The following is an 18,242-nucleotide window of genomic DNA, read 5'->3' on the forward strand; positions in this document are numbered from 1 at the left end:
AGCATGTGCTCAGCCCAGAAGTGCAGAGGTACAGGAGACTCAGCCCCTGTCTCAAATTGAGTTGTTCACGGTCTGGCAGTAAACAGGGAGCGGGTATAGGCTGCCACTTGGAGCAGGGTAGAAGTGGGCTTTGGGCCCCTGGGAAGGTGACTTTTGAGCTGATCCCTGATAAAAGAACAGAGATAAGCAGATAAGCAAAAAAGGTCTATTAGGTGCAGTAAGTAATCACTTCAGGGCTAAATTTATACCAAAATGAATGAGTTCTTTTGTTCTCAAATAGTCCAAATGTTCTTTGAATGCACTGATCTCACTGACCAGAGAACAGGGAGCCAGGGACTAAACCACAGCTTCTTGTGGTAACAGTTATATGCGATTGGCAATATATGTATAAGACACGTATATACAAATGTGTGTAATATCTATGTTGTTTCTAAAGCCCTTTTACACTTTCTTTTCTTTTTACCTTGTAGCAGCTGAGCAAGTTAGACGAATAGGATCATTTTTTCAGGTAAGGAAAGGGAAGCTCACGGAAGTGGTGTCACTTGCACAGAGTCACGTGGCTCAGTTCCCCTCCGCTGATGTTCTCTAGACTCGCCACTCTGACCTGGGTCTGTCCTGCCTGTCACCACCCAGAGGTGAGGTGGCAGGTTACAGGTTAGATCTCTGACCCCAGGGTTTCCCTGGTATTAGCAGCCTTCAGTCAGTCACTTTCCAGGGCCTGTGTCCATCACTCTCAGTTCATGTCGAGTAGGCAAAGCTTTCTGTCTATTTCAGGAAACCCATAGGATTTGAGTAAAAATGTTGAGTTTGTCACAGTTCTGCCGGGTCCACTCTCTTCTTCCCCCAGAAATCTAAACAAATCTCTTAATGCCACTTTCTCATTTCTGTACTTCAAAGTGTTTCTGCCAGAGAGACCACGTTTGGCCCAGTTCTCACTCTTCAGGGGCGGATAGGTTTATTTATTTATTTAAGATGTTTCACTTGTCTATGTGTGGAATTATACTTGCCTGGGTAAAACAATTTTGTTTCACCTCATTTTTATCGGTGACCCGGTGTGAACATACAATTAATTGAAACCAAGTCCAGAATCAGGAGGCATGAAGGAGAAAAGCATTTTAACCCATCAGAATTAAAAATGACTGACTCCTACTAGGCAGTCTCCACATGTAGAATTCATGCTATGTGACAAGGAATTTGTAACAGCTGAAAAAAAAAGTGCATGAGAAGAAAATCGGAAGCTGCTACGTACCAATGTGACTAGTCTAGCTGCTTTTGGGTTCTGTGATGCTCGTGAGAAATTAAAGATAAAAAGAATGTTCTCTTTTTTTTTTTATCTACAATTATATCTTTTTGACTAAGAAAAATGCAGAAGAGCAATTACTCCGTTACTTTAATTACTCTCCTAATTATAACGATAACCTTGTCACATTATCATAATTCCCCAAACAGAAAAGGCAAGCTCCAGATTACACCAATATTTGGTAATTTTACCTTGTTTAACAGCTCACTGTCAGTGCAGAAAACACGGCACGTTTTTTCCCCCTTTTCCTTTTTATTGCACAGTGTCTTGCATATTTCTTTGCCTCAGAAAATGATATCACATTCTGTACAACATGCTTGTGCTCCACCAGGCCATGATCTGAATGCCACTTTTTAACATCTCACAGTTTCAGAAGCTATCTCTTGAGCAGTATGTAGTTCTCCCCTGGCTGTCTGCTGGTAATGGAGCTGTGCATGCATGGAGAGAGAGCACAGCTTAGGGTGAGAGAGTAGCTATTTATCAAGATATCTTACAATCTCAGTTTGTGTTGTTATGTAACGTTACTGTGTGTGTTCTGTAAGATTGTATCCGCTAGAAATTTGTCAGCCATTGTCAACATATAGTAAGAAATGAGGATGTGTATTATTCTAGTCAACTTAATTTTATTCTGCATTTCTTTGCCTTCGTTCTTGAAGAGACTGACTCCCAGGGACACTTGCTTACTGGTGCCATCTGTTAGATTATGAGTCGTACAGAATGAGTGTTGGAAATACACTAGAACACTCACAGGTGGACGACACAGCATCTTGATGCATGGCTCTTGCTTCCGTGGAAATACTCCCTCCATTATCACCAGAGATGGTATTGTTGATGACCAGTACAATTGCAGAATAGCTGCCTAGTATCTGATGATCAAGTAGGAGTTAGAGAAAACAGCCTTTGCAAATAGAATGATACATTTTTCTTCTTTTACAATGTATAATAACGTAGGCCTGAAAATCAGCAGTTCTTTAGACACCCCGGGCCTTGGTAAAATTATGGAATTGTTTCTGTTGTTATTGTTGTCTTTGTATTTTGTTGTTGTTGTTTAGTTTTAGTGTCCCTAATATTTTCGAGCTCCCCATCCTCATTTTTATGGGACATTTCTGTCACCACATTTTTTTTTCTGTCCTCAAGCTGTCTTAGCTATATAACCCGTCTCAAGATAAGTCGGAAACTGATTCTCACTCCAGGGTCTGTGACTGACACCAATGCTAAATGTTAGTTTTCTGATAGTATTTATTTTCCAACTACAAGTAATGCCTTGGACTAAATGAGGGTAGTCTGTGACATGGGATGTTCAACAGCTAATGAACAACTGAGAAGAATATCCATGGGAGGAAGGGCCTCACATTCTTCTGGAGGTTTGCTATGTACTTGGTCCACTTTTTGAGTCCATCTGACTTAGGTTTCCAAAAGGACATTTCACTTTATGAGGACATAGATATGTCTTCAGTTCAAACCAAAAGTAATTGGAATGTTATTTAAAATTTTAAATTTCTTACTGTGATTTCTAGATTTTCCATGGAGGATGTGTGGCAACTGGCATCAAGAATGCCAAGTTTGAGCGTACTTTCTACCATTTTTTGACTGTGAGGATTTAATGCAGGTTATTGAACTTTCTGGAAATGCAGTTTCCTTCTCTGTGAACTAAGATGAACAATACTAACTCATGGACTCGTTCAGGATCATATGAGATGATGATACATATATCATTTGAGAGAGTAGATGGGTATATAATGTGAGCGACTTTAGGCTAGTTACCAATTATCCCAATTTATTTCATTCTTGTCTTAAAGGTTATGATGTTTGTGAACATCAATTGTTTTCCTGTTTTCTAGGGCATTCTTCAGGCAACAACAGTTCAATAACTGGAAAGAATGCCATCACATGATTGCATCATGCTCTTCAAAATGAAATCTATTGATGGTTGAACAGTATAAACAACAAGGAATATAATTGGTCAGAATGACCCAGGGGGAGTAGCCTGATGAAATTAAGCAAAAGAAATTTTATATCATGAGGAAAAAAATCAATGGATTGTAACAGGACCTTGCAAGGAGACACGAGGCTCTTGGGTCACAGAATCCGAGAGGCTTTGAGAGGCCGTGCCCTAGAGTTTGGGCTGCTTATTCTGCTTTTCCAAGACCGATCCCACAGTGTTAAATATAAAGATAACTACTAAAGAAATGAAGTTTTTAAATCTCACTCTTTTTTTTTCTTTTTTTTTACCGTAAAGTTAGACATCCAGATGCATCAATAGGCTATTCACTCCTTAAAAGAAACATATGCCATTTTCGAGAATTATGGTTTTTCTGGGCAGTGTTGCCTTACTCAATTTAATCTTTACACAAACCTTATAAAGTATAAATTATCATAGTTATGACCAAGTAATACCACAGCAGTTACCTCTGTCACTAGGGCCACACCACCAGGAAGTGATGGGATTGGAATAGGACCCGCTGTATCTGATTCCAAAGTTTATGCAATTTATCAAATGCCAGGTGCATTGAGTCTCTGCTACCCTCCACCTCAGTACTTCATATGATCTTTGGGAAAAAAACAAACACATAAAGTAGACTTATTTTTCAAAAAATGTGAAATGTTGTCATTTTGTCTCATGTGGCAAGCATGGATGTGTCTGGTGTTTATATATAACTTAATAGACGATAGTTGACTCTAACTCACACTGAAGATACTAGAGTTAGTAGGGAGAAGGTGTTGATATGAGTACAAATGAAAAGGGCCTTTTAAAAAGGCAGTCCTACATTTTACACTTAAGTAGACAGCCGGAAGTCAGGGCGTGATCTCCTTCTTTTGATTGATCCATAAGATGATCTTATTAAGGGAAGTATTGGGCAGGCAAGGGCTCTATTTTCAATGTTTACATTCAGGCTACCTGCTTTTCACTGCCTGTATATGGAGAATATTATACCAAATGACTTTTATTTTTAAGTTTCATGAACTGATATCACCAATGACTATGTATTGCTTGAATTGGATGGATAGGTTTTACAACCTTTAGTGATTTTTTTTTTTAACTCTTATGGTGATTAGCAATTTGGGAGTGTTAAAAGAAACATTGGTTTCCTTCATTTTAGTACAAGTGAATATCTTAGAAAAATAAAGGATTATAAAATACTGAACAAACAAAATCATCACTAATGACCTAAGTTAGAAATATATTTAGGTAATTAAAAACCTAAAGTATAATAACTCTGTGTGACCAACGAAGACCATTCCGAATGTATTTATAGAGGATCTATGTGAAGACGTTTTGACTTTCGCAGAAAGCGCTGGTTTTCTGAGTGCGTCAGATTCATAGAAAACGTAAAGGAAAGCATTTGACAGTAAGGTTCTGTTATGCAAGCCATTTTCTATGTCTTTCGTAGACATGGGTAACACTATTACAGAAAAATACTACTACACCTATCATGATTGAAACAAATGACATGTAATTTAATGTAATAGTTCTTAAATTGTGCAATTCTATATTTTTTCTGCAGATCAGCTTCTTCATCTATACGGGGAGGATTATAATAGTGCTAATCTCAAAGGTTTTTTTTTTGTAGTGATCAGATGTGAGACTATATTTCAAAGTAATTTGCAAGTTGAAGAGTACTATTCATGTGTAAATCCTAGTGGTGATTATTATTCCGATTCTATGGGATAGTTCATACATTAAGCCATATTTTATGTGGCTTGTCATACCTTAAGTGTATATAAATTTAAATTTAAATTTATTTCCTTTCGTTTCACCAAATTACTCTCTCATATTTTCTGTATAATCATGAATTAGTTCTCAAGTGTGATTCTGGACCTACCAAACAATTTAATTTTATAATGCAATCGAGTCTTTGGGATTTTAAAATATTGCTTTCTTAATATTAAATAGAATTTAAGGTCCTGAATTGATGGGTTCCACTTAATTTACGTAATATTAAAAGGAAAGCTGTTGACTATACATTGGTCATTTGATAGTAAGAAGAAGAAATTTATCATGATCACTGGTTTTATCTTGTCTCTGTCTTACCTTTTCTATGACAACAAGAAAAGAGTAGTGGTGTTTTGAGTACTGTCAGTCATAGGAACAGAATTTATAAGATACTATGCATAATAGTCAATGTACAAAGCCACAAATCCTAAAGTTTTATTTTAAATTAGATTTTCCATTTTTGTCATCTTCCTTTTTTTTTTCCCAGAGATTTTAGGAAAAACTGAATGAAATATCCTACTTTAAAAACTGTTGTTTTTGGGGGGGAGGGGATAGAATAAGGATAATGAAAGGCTTTCTGACCCAAACAGCATGCAAGCTGGCATGTCATATATTGTTTTTGCATAGGAAGAGTGATATTAATATCCTCAGTATGTATGGAGTCATAAAAATAACTTGTCATAATATCTCTTGTGTGCTGTTACTTTTCTCATAAGAAATCTGTCACTTTCATTTTAAGTTGTAATGCAGATATGAGACAAGTGGATTCTGCAGTTGTTTTAATGGACTGGGTGTAAAAATAATGAGCTCGATGGAATTACTCAGAGTAATAGGTAGCATCTAGAACCAGAGTAGTTTCTTAATCTTATTCACAGAACTATTAGCATCTCTAGTACATACATGGCTAGTGACCTAAATTTATTTATTTATTTTTTAATTTTAAATGATTTTAGAAACCAAATACATGGAGATGTATTAGATGTATATGCTTGAAAATCTTTGTGCTTAGGTTATTGGTTTTAAAGTAGATTGTTAGCTTTTAAAAAAAGAGTTGCTATTTTGGGTTGTTATGCTTGAAAGACACTTGGAAATATCATAAAAAGGCTCCTAGATTGAAAGAGCTGTTGCAAGTCATGAGGGAAAAATGTGCTGGAGGTGACACTGATGTATTCATACCTATTGAATCCATGGGGCCTTGGGAAGGTTTAGAACCTATAATGGAATTTATTGCAAAATGCCTACCAGCAAGCCATATCTTAAGGGAGAAAAGCTGTTTCTTTCTTAGTCCTCCAGACAGAAACTTCACTGCTTAGAGAGTCTTTTCAGTAGAGGATGAACAAGCCAAATGTATCAGTTTTTATGAGTCTCCCTTACCCTCAATCGCTAAAATGAGAAAGATGCGTCTTTGTTCTCTGCCAAACCTAGGCCCTGCTAACAGATAAACCAGAATAGGAAAACGACACATTTAGGCGAATATGCAAATGCTACTATGCCAGCAATAGTTTTCTCATGAATTATCCTGATTTATACAATAGAGACTGGAGGACAAAGTAGGGTAGACCTGGGACATCTACTTCCATACTGGCACTTGCCTAATTCAGTCTGATGGAGAGCCTCCAAGAGTGCACACCAGCCTCAAACTATAGTTTGTTATAGATGTGTTAGAGGGAAGACAAGTCACATGCGTTGTGGCCTGAGGTCCCCTGATGCACCAGCCACACATGCATGGGTCTGGGAAGGTGGTGTTCACTGGGCAATTATTGAGTCTGATAATAGAAACTTACAAAGGAAAGTTTTATTGAGAAATACATGTAACATGTTATATTACTCCATTCAAGACTGAGATCAAGCGCCGTTCTCCAAGAACAAAACGGCTTCTTAAAGGAGTCCAGAGGACCATCTTGATTCTTCAGCCCATAAGATCACTCGCACTTGGTAAATTACCAAGTCTAATCCTAAAGGAGCTGTGTGTGTGTGTGTGTGTGTGTGTGTGTGTGTGTGTGTGTGTGTGTGTGTGTGATGGAAATTTGGAAATTTCAGCCGATATTTTGGTGAAAGCATTTTGGAAAATGCAATATTTGGTATTGTTCCGTAGTTGATCCAAAGGCACGTGGTAGAATACACAGCGTTTATACTCGTGGCCTAGTTGCAGGAAAAGGGAATGTCATCTGGTGGCTGAAAAATAGTCTCAGCATTGAGTACTATCACATCTTTGGCACAAAATTACAGGGAACATATTCCTTCTGTGTATCAGCTTCCCCGGAATGAAGCAAGCGTAAATATTTTTTCAGTTTGATCGTTTGTGAATTACTCATGATGAAAAAACAGTCCGTTTCTGCCAGATGCAGGGTAATGCAGTGTAGAACGTTCAAACAGAATTGATATTTGTGTTGTGCCTAAAAAGTAATGAAAGTAGTTTCCACAGGTCACACAAAATTTCTCATGGTTCAACAGGTATCGTCGAAAGTCAAAGGAAGGACTCAGTTATTGGAACCTATTTAAATGAAAAATGTGATGATGCTTGCGCTCAGTGGTCTTTTTTTTTTTTTTTTTTTTTTAAGTTCTGGCATCAGGAATGGTGTGTGCAAACACATCCATAAATTGGGAGCAGGATAGCAGCATTGAGCATTACAGAAATGGTTGGAACCATCCCAGTTCAGCCGCCACATTTGACACGTCCCCTCAGAACCCCGTGGGCACCTGAGCGGTGTCTCGAACACCGAGGTATTCTCCTCACTGGCACGATGTTTGCACATAATGGCAACTCCAAAGGCAGTTGGAACCTCTAAGCTTCCTTTCGCACACTTCCTCTGTTAGACCAAAATGGAGCTTTCTAGGAACACATATACTGTCTGCATATGCCATGTGTGTTTGCTCTGTTGCCATATTGTATAGATTAAGAGCATGGATTCCAGAGCCAGACAGCCTGGGCTGAGACCTCAGCTCTGCCAGTTACTTATTTAGGAGCTCGGGCTCCGAGAATGTTCCTTTGTCACTTTACCTCAGTATCGTTCTCTGTACGATGCCCATAATTAGAGGACCTACTCATAGGCTTTTTGGGGGGATTGAATGACTTGATATCTGGAAAGGGCTTAGAATAGGGCCTGTCATCTAGTAAATAACTTACAGACACATTCTGTTTTCCTATAGAGATAAGGGGAATGTTTATCTCAATTAACTTCTAGGAGCAGCCGGTTTACTTCGGCAGATGAGTTACGGGAAGCTTGTACAGAACCACCAGCAAGGAGTCTTGCTACTTATTTGGAAATTAGCTGTCCCCGTTCTCCTTAGAGTGGGTCCCTTGAGAGTTTGGCCCCTTCCCTGTTTTATAAGGGGACAAATAAAGACACAGCAGTGAAAGGTTAGTAAGGACTTTTTGTATTCATAGAACCTTGCTGACTTGCGGGAAGAAGGTGCTGGGGGAAAAACATGGGCCTTTGAGGCAGGGCACATGTTTTTTTCTAGTTCTGCCCCAGGCAAATCCCTCAGTTTCTCACTAGATAGGAAGAGCATCTCTGACCTGCTTGGGCAGTGGGAAGGGTCATTTTAAGGAGAACAGATACATTTAAAGATGTTAGGAAAACCTTACGGCCATGTGTGAAGCATCAGTACTAAGACAGCAGTCATTGCTACGTACATTCACAAATAATGTTAATTTTCCTTCTTTTATATAACGCAGATGGTGATTTTCCTTAAATATATGCTCACATCCAGGAAGTTTGGAGCAGCCGTGGACCAAATGGTCAAAAAGGTGGTGATCGAGCATCACACTCTGTTTACCTGCTGTTTTTTTTTCTTCATTTCCATGAACTGTCTCAGAGACCCAATGTCCAGATCCTGTCCCCCCATACCCTCCTCATTAATGAGGACACTTCACCGTGGATCCCCACCTTGGCGGCTCTCTCCTTCTATCCTTGAGATCTTTACCCTTTTCCTCTCAGTTACTTAACCTTTTGAACTTGGTTTCACTGTCTGTAACATGGAAAAGTCATTACCAACCTCACAGGTCAGTGGACATGGTGTGTCAGTGTCTAGCACAGCGCCTGGCATATATTCGTCACCTGCTCCTGCCTCTCATTCGTTCCATCTCGTTTCACTACTCCACTGTTCTCTTAAGGATTTGCATGTCAGTCTGTCTTTCATTTCAGTAATTCCAGATGTGGTAGCAACTGATTAGTAAATCCTTTCATGATAAATAGTAATATTTTAACAGTAATTTCCTAGCAACTACAGTGTTCACTGAAAAGGGCGATATGAGTAGTGAACCTTTTGGGCGTTGAGCCAAAGTAGTGGCAGCAACGTGGGATGGACGGGAGGACACGTCAGTCACTACACATGATTTTCTTTTTGCCTTTGAGCCCCGTGCTTGGATTTCCCCTCGATAGAAAAGAGGAACTGTTTCTACCCAAAGCAACTTTGCCAGTACCCACATGCTTGGCAGCTGACCACCTTGTTAAGGCTACCATCACCCACGCAGGTTTCCTTTTTCTAGCCTGGGATGGAGTGAAGGGGAAATTTGAGGTCTTCTGGTTCCGGGGGCCGATCAGGAAATGGCACCAGGAGCAACAAGGACTTTGGAAACCAGTGTGGAGTCCTCTGTGCTGGGACTGTGGAAGCAGGGTGGGGCGAGGACAGCAGGGGCAGGAGGTCATTTCCTGCAGCAAACACCTCATTGGATGCATTCAACTTGGCCCTTAGAGAAACATTAGCAACAAGGAACCATTAAAACCAGGACACTGTGGGTTCACTTTAGAGTTCTGAAGAAAGTCTGCAGACAGTCACACTAAGAACTGTGTTTGAAGAATTTCAGATGAAGTTTATTTTGTCCCTAAGCCCTTTGGTGACCACAGTTTGTTTTGGTTTGATCAGAGCTACTAAAAAAATGTGTTTGTCTTGCTAAACACCAATGAGACAATGGCAGAATACCAATCTTGAAATATGTTATTAAAGCACTTTTTTTGTGTGTGCTTTTGGAGCAATTTTGCATTTGCCGTAAAAACGATCACAAGTGTTGTCATTGCTAAGATGTTTTCTCTCATAAGTTTTGGCCAGTTCAGTTTGGGATCATGCTAATTAGATGTGACAGTGAGTGTTACTGACATTTAAAAGATGTTGGTATGTCTATTTTATTTACCATAGTATTCTTTAAACAGGATTCAACAAATGGGCATATTATCTTTAGGCTTAAGGAAAAAGATCAGGAACAGAAAGTGACAAGCTTTCATACCATATAAGACTATGTATTTCCACCATCCTCATTCTCTAGCTCCTGGTATTGACAGCCATCAGCCATCACCCAAGAGGGTAGAGTTGTCATTTTGACACATAAATTATGCCTTGGCTCCTTCAAAGATGGTTACTCCTTCTTTTGCCAAGTTTGCACTGAGTATTAAAGGCGAAAGCTCTTGGTTTTCTTAGGTTTCAAATTCCAACTCTAGATTAGAATTTATGTGAGGATAGGAAAAAAAAAATAAATGAATAAACAGAATGGAAACAGACTCATAGATACAGAGAACAAATTAGTGATTGCCAAATGGGAGGAGAGGTTGGGAACTGGGTGAAAAAAGGCGAAGGGATTAAGATGTACAAATTGGTAGTTACGAAATAGTCATGGGGATGTGAAGTACAAATTAGGGAATATAGTCAATAATATTGTAATAACTGTGTGTAGTGCCAGGGTACTAGACTAATCAGAGGGATCGTTTCATAAATTTCACAAATGTCTAACCACTGTGCTATACACTTGCAACTAATATAAAATAATATTGAATGTCATCTCTAATTGAAAAAAAAATAAAACAAAACAAAACAAAGAAAAAAAAGTACAAGTTGGTAGTTATAGTCATGGCAGCGTAAAGTATAGCATGAGGAGTATAGTCAATAATATTGTAATAACTATGTATGGTGTCACATGGGTACTAGATTTATCGAGGTGATCACTTTGTAAGTTATATAAATGTCTGATCACTATGTTGTACACCTGAAACTTCTGTAATATTGTATGTCACCTATAATTGAAAAATAAAAAAAATGTTACAAGAAGAATTTATGTGAGGGTATCATAAATAACTCATGAAAATTAACATGTAGTAATTCAACTCCTTTTCATTTTAGCCATTAAGATTCATAATTTTACTTTCTTTGACCTGACCGCAGTATTGAAAGGAGCTAAATGAATTCATATTTAGAGGGCAATTATTTTTTAAAACATTGCTTAGATGTACTCTAATTTGTATACTTAATGGAGAAGCAAAAGAGTGGAGTGTGTGGTTTCTAAGGAATTCTCTGTTTTTGTTTCCCCTTAAAGTCCCATTATTTCTTTGAAAACATTTCTAGTAGCTTAATGTATAATTCTATTATATTTTTCATTGCATTCTACACTGAGTCAAGACTTTAGATTTTAAAGCATTTGTTGTGCCAAGTGTTTGTCTCTTAAAGTGTGTGTCTTTAGTTCTCAGTGGTATTGTTTTTGAGTGGGGTAAGGTGATAATAGCGTATTTGGGGCGCTGGTGACATCCTGAGGATTTGAAACCCAGAGCTTTTCTTCATCTGTTTTGTTCAAGGCTGAAGTGGTTTAAAATGGATATACTTTACTTCAGCACAGGATGCTGTCTGCTAATGTGTTTCTGCAGGAGAGTGCATCATTTTAAGAGTCACCATGATGGTAGCTTGGGTCAGCTTTGTGGACAAAGAAGGGGTGCTGTAATAAAAAGCTCCTAACTGGGCAGGTCATGGTGGTTGCAGTCATGCCTTAGGCATATCATTTCTTTAGTAATTTATATGTCTGCTTTAAGCAAACCCTGTCCATTATTTTTGTGCATCTAGGCTAACATACCTTTGCAATGCCTCATTTCAGACCCATCCTTCTAATACTGACCACCGTTTGAGACACCTCTTTCCAAAGCATGAATAGCTTCCAGAGAGCAGAAAATCTTAACTGTCTTATAATCTGATCCCCACCTTGCTTTCTCCCACCTCCATGTAATCTTCCTTACGTTCCCTACTTAAGTTCAAATGCGTAAAAGAACCTGCAAAATTATTCTCTGAAGCATTTGAAATCTTGGTCCCCAGAATATGTTGTCAGTTTGGCTCAAATAAACTCAAAAATTTTCTTCGGGTTTGGATGCTTCTTAGGTTGACAGCTGTAACGTTTTTATATTGGGATTCACCGTAAATTTTTTCTATTCTAGAATATCTTTTAAGATGGAAATTATCATACTCATATATTAGTTTCTGAAACTTTAACAAGCTATAAACATAAAAGCATTGTGGAGTAGCGAGGATATGAAATTATTAGGTGGCCAAATAATGCATATTACAACATTTTCATTTAATGGTTCAAAATTGGCAGTTTTAAAAGAGTGTAACCCAACGGATGGGGTGGTCGATGTCTGCATAAGAAAAGAGAGAATGGTTTGTCTAATCTCTGGATTCTCCCTTTTACTGACAGGTCCGAAGGTTAGATCAAAGATTGATTCTAAAAAAGAGAATCAAAAGTAATCATTATTCATCAGTACTGAACATTGTCTTGGCTTTCTTACTGAGCTGCAGGGAGAGGAGTCGTAACAAGGTGGGCTGAGGTGAGTCAACTGACGCAGAGCCAGACAAGGACTCACCTTCTCTGACTCTGCATTTGATGAAGACCACACAGTTAGCTCTTTCTTTCCTTATCAAGTGTCTCTCCATTCAGCTTGTTGCAGCTCTTAGTGGCTTCGTTTCCCAAGGCAGCCAAGAGACACAGCATTGTTTTGCACTCAGTGAAATAGAAATGTGTGTATGTGTGTTTTGGGGGAGGAGGGTGTTAGTGCCAGTTTACTAGGATTTTATATAATCCACAACCAACCTAATGCAACCCCCCCAAATATTCGTGTGGAACTTCTATAACCATCACTGTTACTGTCTATCTGACAGTTCTGTGGTGGCAAGACAAACAAAATGTTGAGAACCATGAGCCTGAGTAGCAATGGTCCAACTCCTGTGTCTGGCATTCCATGCTTTAAAGGACATGGATCATTGTACAATATACCTCTGAGTCATCACTTAGCCCTATTTTCTCATTTCTGTGGCTGGGGTCATAAACCTAGGATTTCTTCTTCTCTGCTTATCTAAATCCTACTCCTCTTTCGAGAACAGTCTCCAGTGGCTTATCTTCCATGAGGAATCCTCAGACTGCTTTAACTCCTGGCGGCTCCACTTTCTCTGAGCTCCTGGGTCTTACCAGTTATACTACTTCTCCGACTATTCATCAGCTGTTTCATCACCTGCCACTCATACTTCTATGCTGTTCTTTTGTTGTTATGTAACTGTCATTTTTATTAGCTTCTCAACCTACATAAATTAGGTCCCATGTTCACGGTAGGCGTTGTTATTAAGCAGGCTTTGGTTCATTGATTATATGGTTAATTGATTCTAAGATAATTATGAGTAGACAGTAAGTAGGCCTCGATGTTCTTTTATAGCTCATTTGTTCTGCACGTCGCTAGGCACAGAGCAGGTTTGTACCTAAGTACTGGCAAATACATGGTGACTTGCTGACCCACTGGGCCCACAGAAGTGGACACTCTTGCCTCTCATTCTCACCATCTAGTAAGCCATGCCCCATGCCCTGTGGTAGATACTTCACACATAGAGTAGTTCCTGTGCTTCAGTATCACCGTTGCAGTTCTTGGTCATTTTTATCACTGTTTAGCCACAGTTTCTGTGTTAACATCTTCCCTTGGCCGAATCATCCATTTGGACATTTGGACCTCAGTGTTAGAAACTCAGAATGGTCAAATATAGCCTTCATGGGAGGGAAATTCTCAGCAATTGTAAATTGAAGGGTGGTAGGGAGTTATGTTAAATGGCCAGTATATCACGGACAAGAAATTTTACTGATGATAAGAGAAGGAAACACTTTCTACTTTATAACTCCTACCCGCTCCCCCCACCCACACACACACATATAACACATATCCTTGGAAGCAAAAAGTAATGTTTTATTTTCATTGAACTACAATTAGATTTTAATTTACTTACTTTTAATGCTTCATTAGCGTTTACTGATACAATGAAGAAGCAGCTTATATCTATCTGTTGAGGAAAGTCCTGACACAAATGTGGATTTCTTTGTTATATTTTGATTGGATAGTGACTTTGTAGCAAAGGAGTTTACACATTAGCTCAGGGTAGAAAAATGTCTCAACTCATTCTGTTGGGTGTGCCAACTCTTTCAGCTGTTCAAGAAACAGGATGTAAGGCAGAATTGTTTAGAAATGACAGCATGGGGAAAATTCTGGCATCAGGTATCAGAGATTCTATTCTTGGTTGTGCTTCTGGATTGCTAATTTAGAGCGAGTAACTTTCCCTCAGTGTCCTCATCCGAATAGTGAAGAAGTGGTCCGTGACAATATTTTCTTAACCAGTATTTGGGTTTACATGATCTCTCTTTGACATTCTCAAGTTAACACTGTCTTAAGATTTAAGACATCTGAGTCACCATTAAAGGCCTAATGGAGTGATTTGAGCCATCAGAGAAATATGGCTTCTTTGTCTTCCTCATTTCTTTTTATTATGCTGGGTTAAAACAGTCATTCGCAAATGCGTGTGCATTAAGACTCACCTGGGAGCTTATAAACATAATGATATTTGCACCATAGGAGAACTAATCTCTAGGGAAGGTCCCAGGAGTCTGCATATTCAAAGAGCTTCCTAGGAAATCATGAAGCACAATAGTGACCAAGGACTTCCGGTTGCACCGTTAACCAGCTTAAAAATAGTTCATTCAAAATTTGCTCATGACTGCTTGATCATTCTATTATAGGGGTAATAAATTTAATAAATGAAAATACGTGATGCTCAGTTAAATTTGAATTCCTGATAAACAGTGAATATTTTGTTGCATACACACGTCTCATGCCGTGTTTGAATCTTATTTTCTCTCACCTGGCAACCTTCCATGCTGTACATGGCCGGACAGTTTCTAGTTGTCTCACAGGTGTGTTAATATGGAAGGAGTAGGGATGCTGTCAAAAGGTCCTGAGACAAAAAAGTGTTTGTGGCTTTTTTGGTGCTGCCCTTTAATTTGTATCTTGATCCTTTTGAGGACAGTTATGTTAGAAAGAAATTCAAAAATGCCTTCTTTATTTTTCATTTGTTTTCTTCCCGTTATGCTGCATTTCTGCCAGTGCTGCATTCATTATTTCTTGAAGTTTTGTTTTTTTGTTTTTTGTTTTTTTAGAGTGCAAAAGCATTTAGCCACATGGCTCCTATTAAACCATCACTTCAGATGGAAATTTGTTCCAGCATTTCTCATGTGGGTCTAACCACCTTCTCCTAAATTGCATAACTCTATTTTGATGTGAGGCTTTGTGAGGCATCGAAGACCTCCCCATTGTCCAACTTGTTGTCTTCTCAAATAGCTATTCTTCCAAATAGAATATTTTCCACTGGTGTTGAGCTGCATTTCTTTAGTCACCTTTGGAAACATTTATCCAGGACATACCAGGTAAGGTAAGAAACGAAGGCATTGACCATTGTTTAAGAGCAGGCCAGGTCAGCGCAAACAGCACCAACCAAGATTTATTTTCACTGAAATTGACCTCTGGGTACCGACCTCATCGATTATAAACTGACTCAGCAGAAAAGCCCTGTGGCCAACAGATAAGCAAATATTTTTGCTTTGGATTTTATTAATAAGTTATCAGATGTGATTTTCTATGCACTTAGTGAGCACACTTTTTTTGTGAATATGGTAGATACTAGCACAGAACCTGTTATAGGTTGGATGATTGTCAAGTTCAGCTAACTGGACCCAGCCTTATTATCTGTCCGATGGTTGTTTATTCCCAACTTTTGCTCTCCTTTGCTTTTTACCATCTCACTGAGATCTTTCAACCTGGACCCAGATCGTCCTTTGCAATCCTTTTTCCTAAAACGGTCACTATGTTACATTACACGTAAATACTGAATATGTATATCTGATACTTCTCAGTACCTTGAGTGGAGTGTGGGTGGAATAAGAGACTGTGTGACTTAGAACCCCATTTCCTATGTTCTGTGCTGATGACAATTTGATTAGTTCTAATTGAAAGGTTTGTTCAAACTTCAAAAATATCTACCATTACCTCCGTTTCCCCCTCAAAACATGGTTTTAGAGTGGATTAAGGGTTTCACAGCTCAAGAAAGAAATAATAGGTGTCTCCACATTGATTCACCTTTTTAGTAAGTGCATGCTAGGTTAGAACTGGGGTAATGGGATAGTTCTCTGCTTTGACTGGCACATCAGCCTTGCCAGGTAATCTCCTGCTAAGGGAAGCTAAACTGAGTGATGAGAGATGAGCAGTTTGGATCCCTGAGGCCCCAAACCAACACTGTTTACAACAAGTGTTGAAAACACTGTCCCAGACGGTACTTCTTCCCATAGGTACAGTGGGCGAATGAATGAGCAACCAGCGGCAGCAATTTCAAGCTGCAGAGGGTGAGGATGGGTGTGCGGGAGGGAAGACGGGATGGGCCTGCCTCTCTTCCCCCTCAGCCACCGTCTAGCCATAGTTCCGCTGCTAAGCGCCTTCACTTTCTGAGTTCCAAATTGTTCATCTGTAAAGAAGTGATAATACTACCTACTTAGCTGAGCCATCCAGAAGATTAAAGCAGGTAGTGTATGTTAAGTGCTTAACACAATGTCTGAGAGGACATGGCTTTTAAGGAGTCCAGTAAACCTTAATTCCCTCTGGCCTGTGAAATGCCATTTGTGAGGGCATATTCTAGAATGAGAAAGGATGCTCCCTGCACTAACTCTTTAGGAGATTATTCATGGACTTGTTTACTTAGACTCTGCTCTTCCTTTGACTGATAATCTACATTGATTTCACCAGTGACCGAACTTGAGGTAAAATGATCTTCCTTTATTCAAAATCTGTGCTTTTTATTTATTTATTTTTTATTACCAGAGACAAAGAATAACATGTTTTCTTTTGTAATACACATTTCTTTTAAAAATTTTTATTGAAGCATAACTGGCATACAACATTCTATTAGTTTCAGGTGTACCTCATAGTGATTCAATATTTATATACATTGTGAAATGATCACCACGCTAAGTCCAGTTACCATCTGTCACCGTACAAAGTTATTACAATATTATTGACCATATTCCTTTTGTTGTCTATTACATTCCCATGACTTATTTGTTTTATAACTGGAAATTGGTTATGCTGTATTTGAAATTCTGGCTGTCAGAGGCAGCCTCACAAACTCCTGGCCAAATGCTCTGTTGTTCAGGTTTCTTGCATATTTGTTGCTATTTTAATTATATAGAATTAGAGTATTTTTATCACCATGGTTATCTTCTGATGCCTCAAAGTATTTGGTTGTTTTCCTCTATTTAGGGGTAGAGGCAGAGGCATTATAATTTATCTAGAAGTATCTTTTATCTCCAAACAGTAGACAGAGTGACTTACATTTTTACAAAGCGCTAAAACATTACCAATGTTTTGTGTTTGGTGCTGGCAAACTTGGAACTTTATATGTTATGAAGAGCTTTCAACACTTTCTTTTCCTCCTTTGAAAAATAATCAGCATATTCCTTGCCTCTGGCATTTTTTCAAGAAAAGCCAAAGACTTGTGTTTTCCAAATTTTGAAAATCGAATTTTTAAAGCAATGTCAGTACAAACCAGTTGTACTTTTTGTGGGTAGGTTAACTAGCCATTTGTTCTTCTGTTTTCAAATTCATTTCGGATTTGTAGCCTCTCCATATTAAAACTAATTGCTTGCTTGATGGAAATATTCAATGGGATTGGAGACAGGGCACTACAGACACACCTTGGAAGCGTTCCAGATGTGCCCCCTAGAGCACTGTCACCTGTGCTCAGAGGGGGGCAGAAATTCGAAGGGTAGACCCAAATCCTTGACATGAAATTCACCCAATGTGCACATGCTTTGTACTTCTCTTCAGAAAGAGTGAGGAGGAGCCAGCTCTGCCTTTGTGTGCTCTTGACCTTAAATATTGTTACTCCTCTAAATATAGCTCAGGACATTTGTCAGTGAATTGTGAAGCTCTTGTTAAAAATAAAATGGAAATTTAAATCTCAAAATAAATAAGGAGCTATTGGTAACACGTTGCCAATTGCAATTTTCATTTTGGGCTGGCGATACTGAGGTCTTGGAATTCCATTGTGGGCAACTCTATTTCAGTAATTATTGAGAGGCTATTGGATCTTATAATTTCGATGTCTGCTTTTTGCTGT

The 18,242-nt window shown here is 38.7% G+C and overlaps 1 protein-coding gene across 7 annotated transcripts in view; it reads left to right on the forward strand.

The window, feature by feature from the left end:
* The window catches only part of FLRT2 (fibronectin leucine rich transmembrane protein 2), a 92,071-nt gene that overhangs the window by 26,523 nt on the left and 47,306 nt on the right, over positions 1-18,242 (forward strand). For 2 of the 7 annotated variants that reach the window (XR_003044079.1, XR_003044080.1), the window contains 2 exons: positions 471-508; positions 3,142-3,508. The exons of 4 other annotated variants lie outside the window; for them this stretch is intronic. The gene's annotated coding sequence lies outside the window, so the exon portion shown is untranslated. Of the gene's footprint in view, positions 1-470; positions 509-3,141; positions 3,509-18,242 lie in introns of those variants that run through there. One more of the 7 variants, XM_025041954.1, reaches the window with a different exon arrangement.

The sequence above is a fragment of the Pteropus alecto genome, unplaced genomic scaffold (assembly GCF_000325575.1).
Source record: "Pteropus alecto unplaced genomic scaffold, ASM32557v1 scaffold8, whole genome shotgun sequence".
NCBI classification, from domain to species: Eukaryota; Metazoa; Chordata; class Mammalia; order Chiroptera; family Pteropodidae; genus Pteropus; species Pteropus alecto.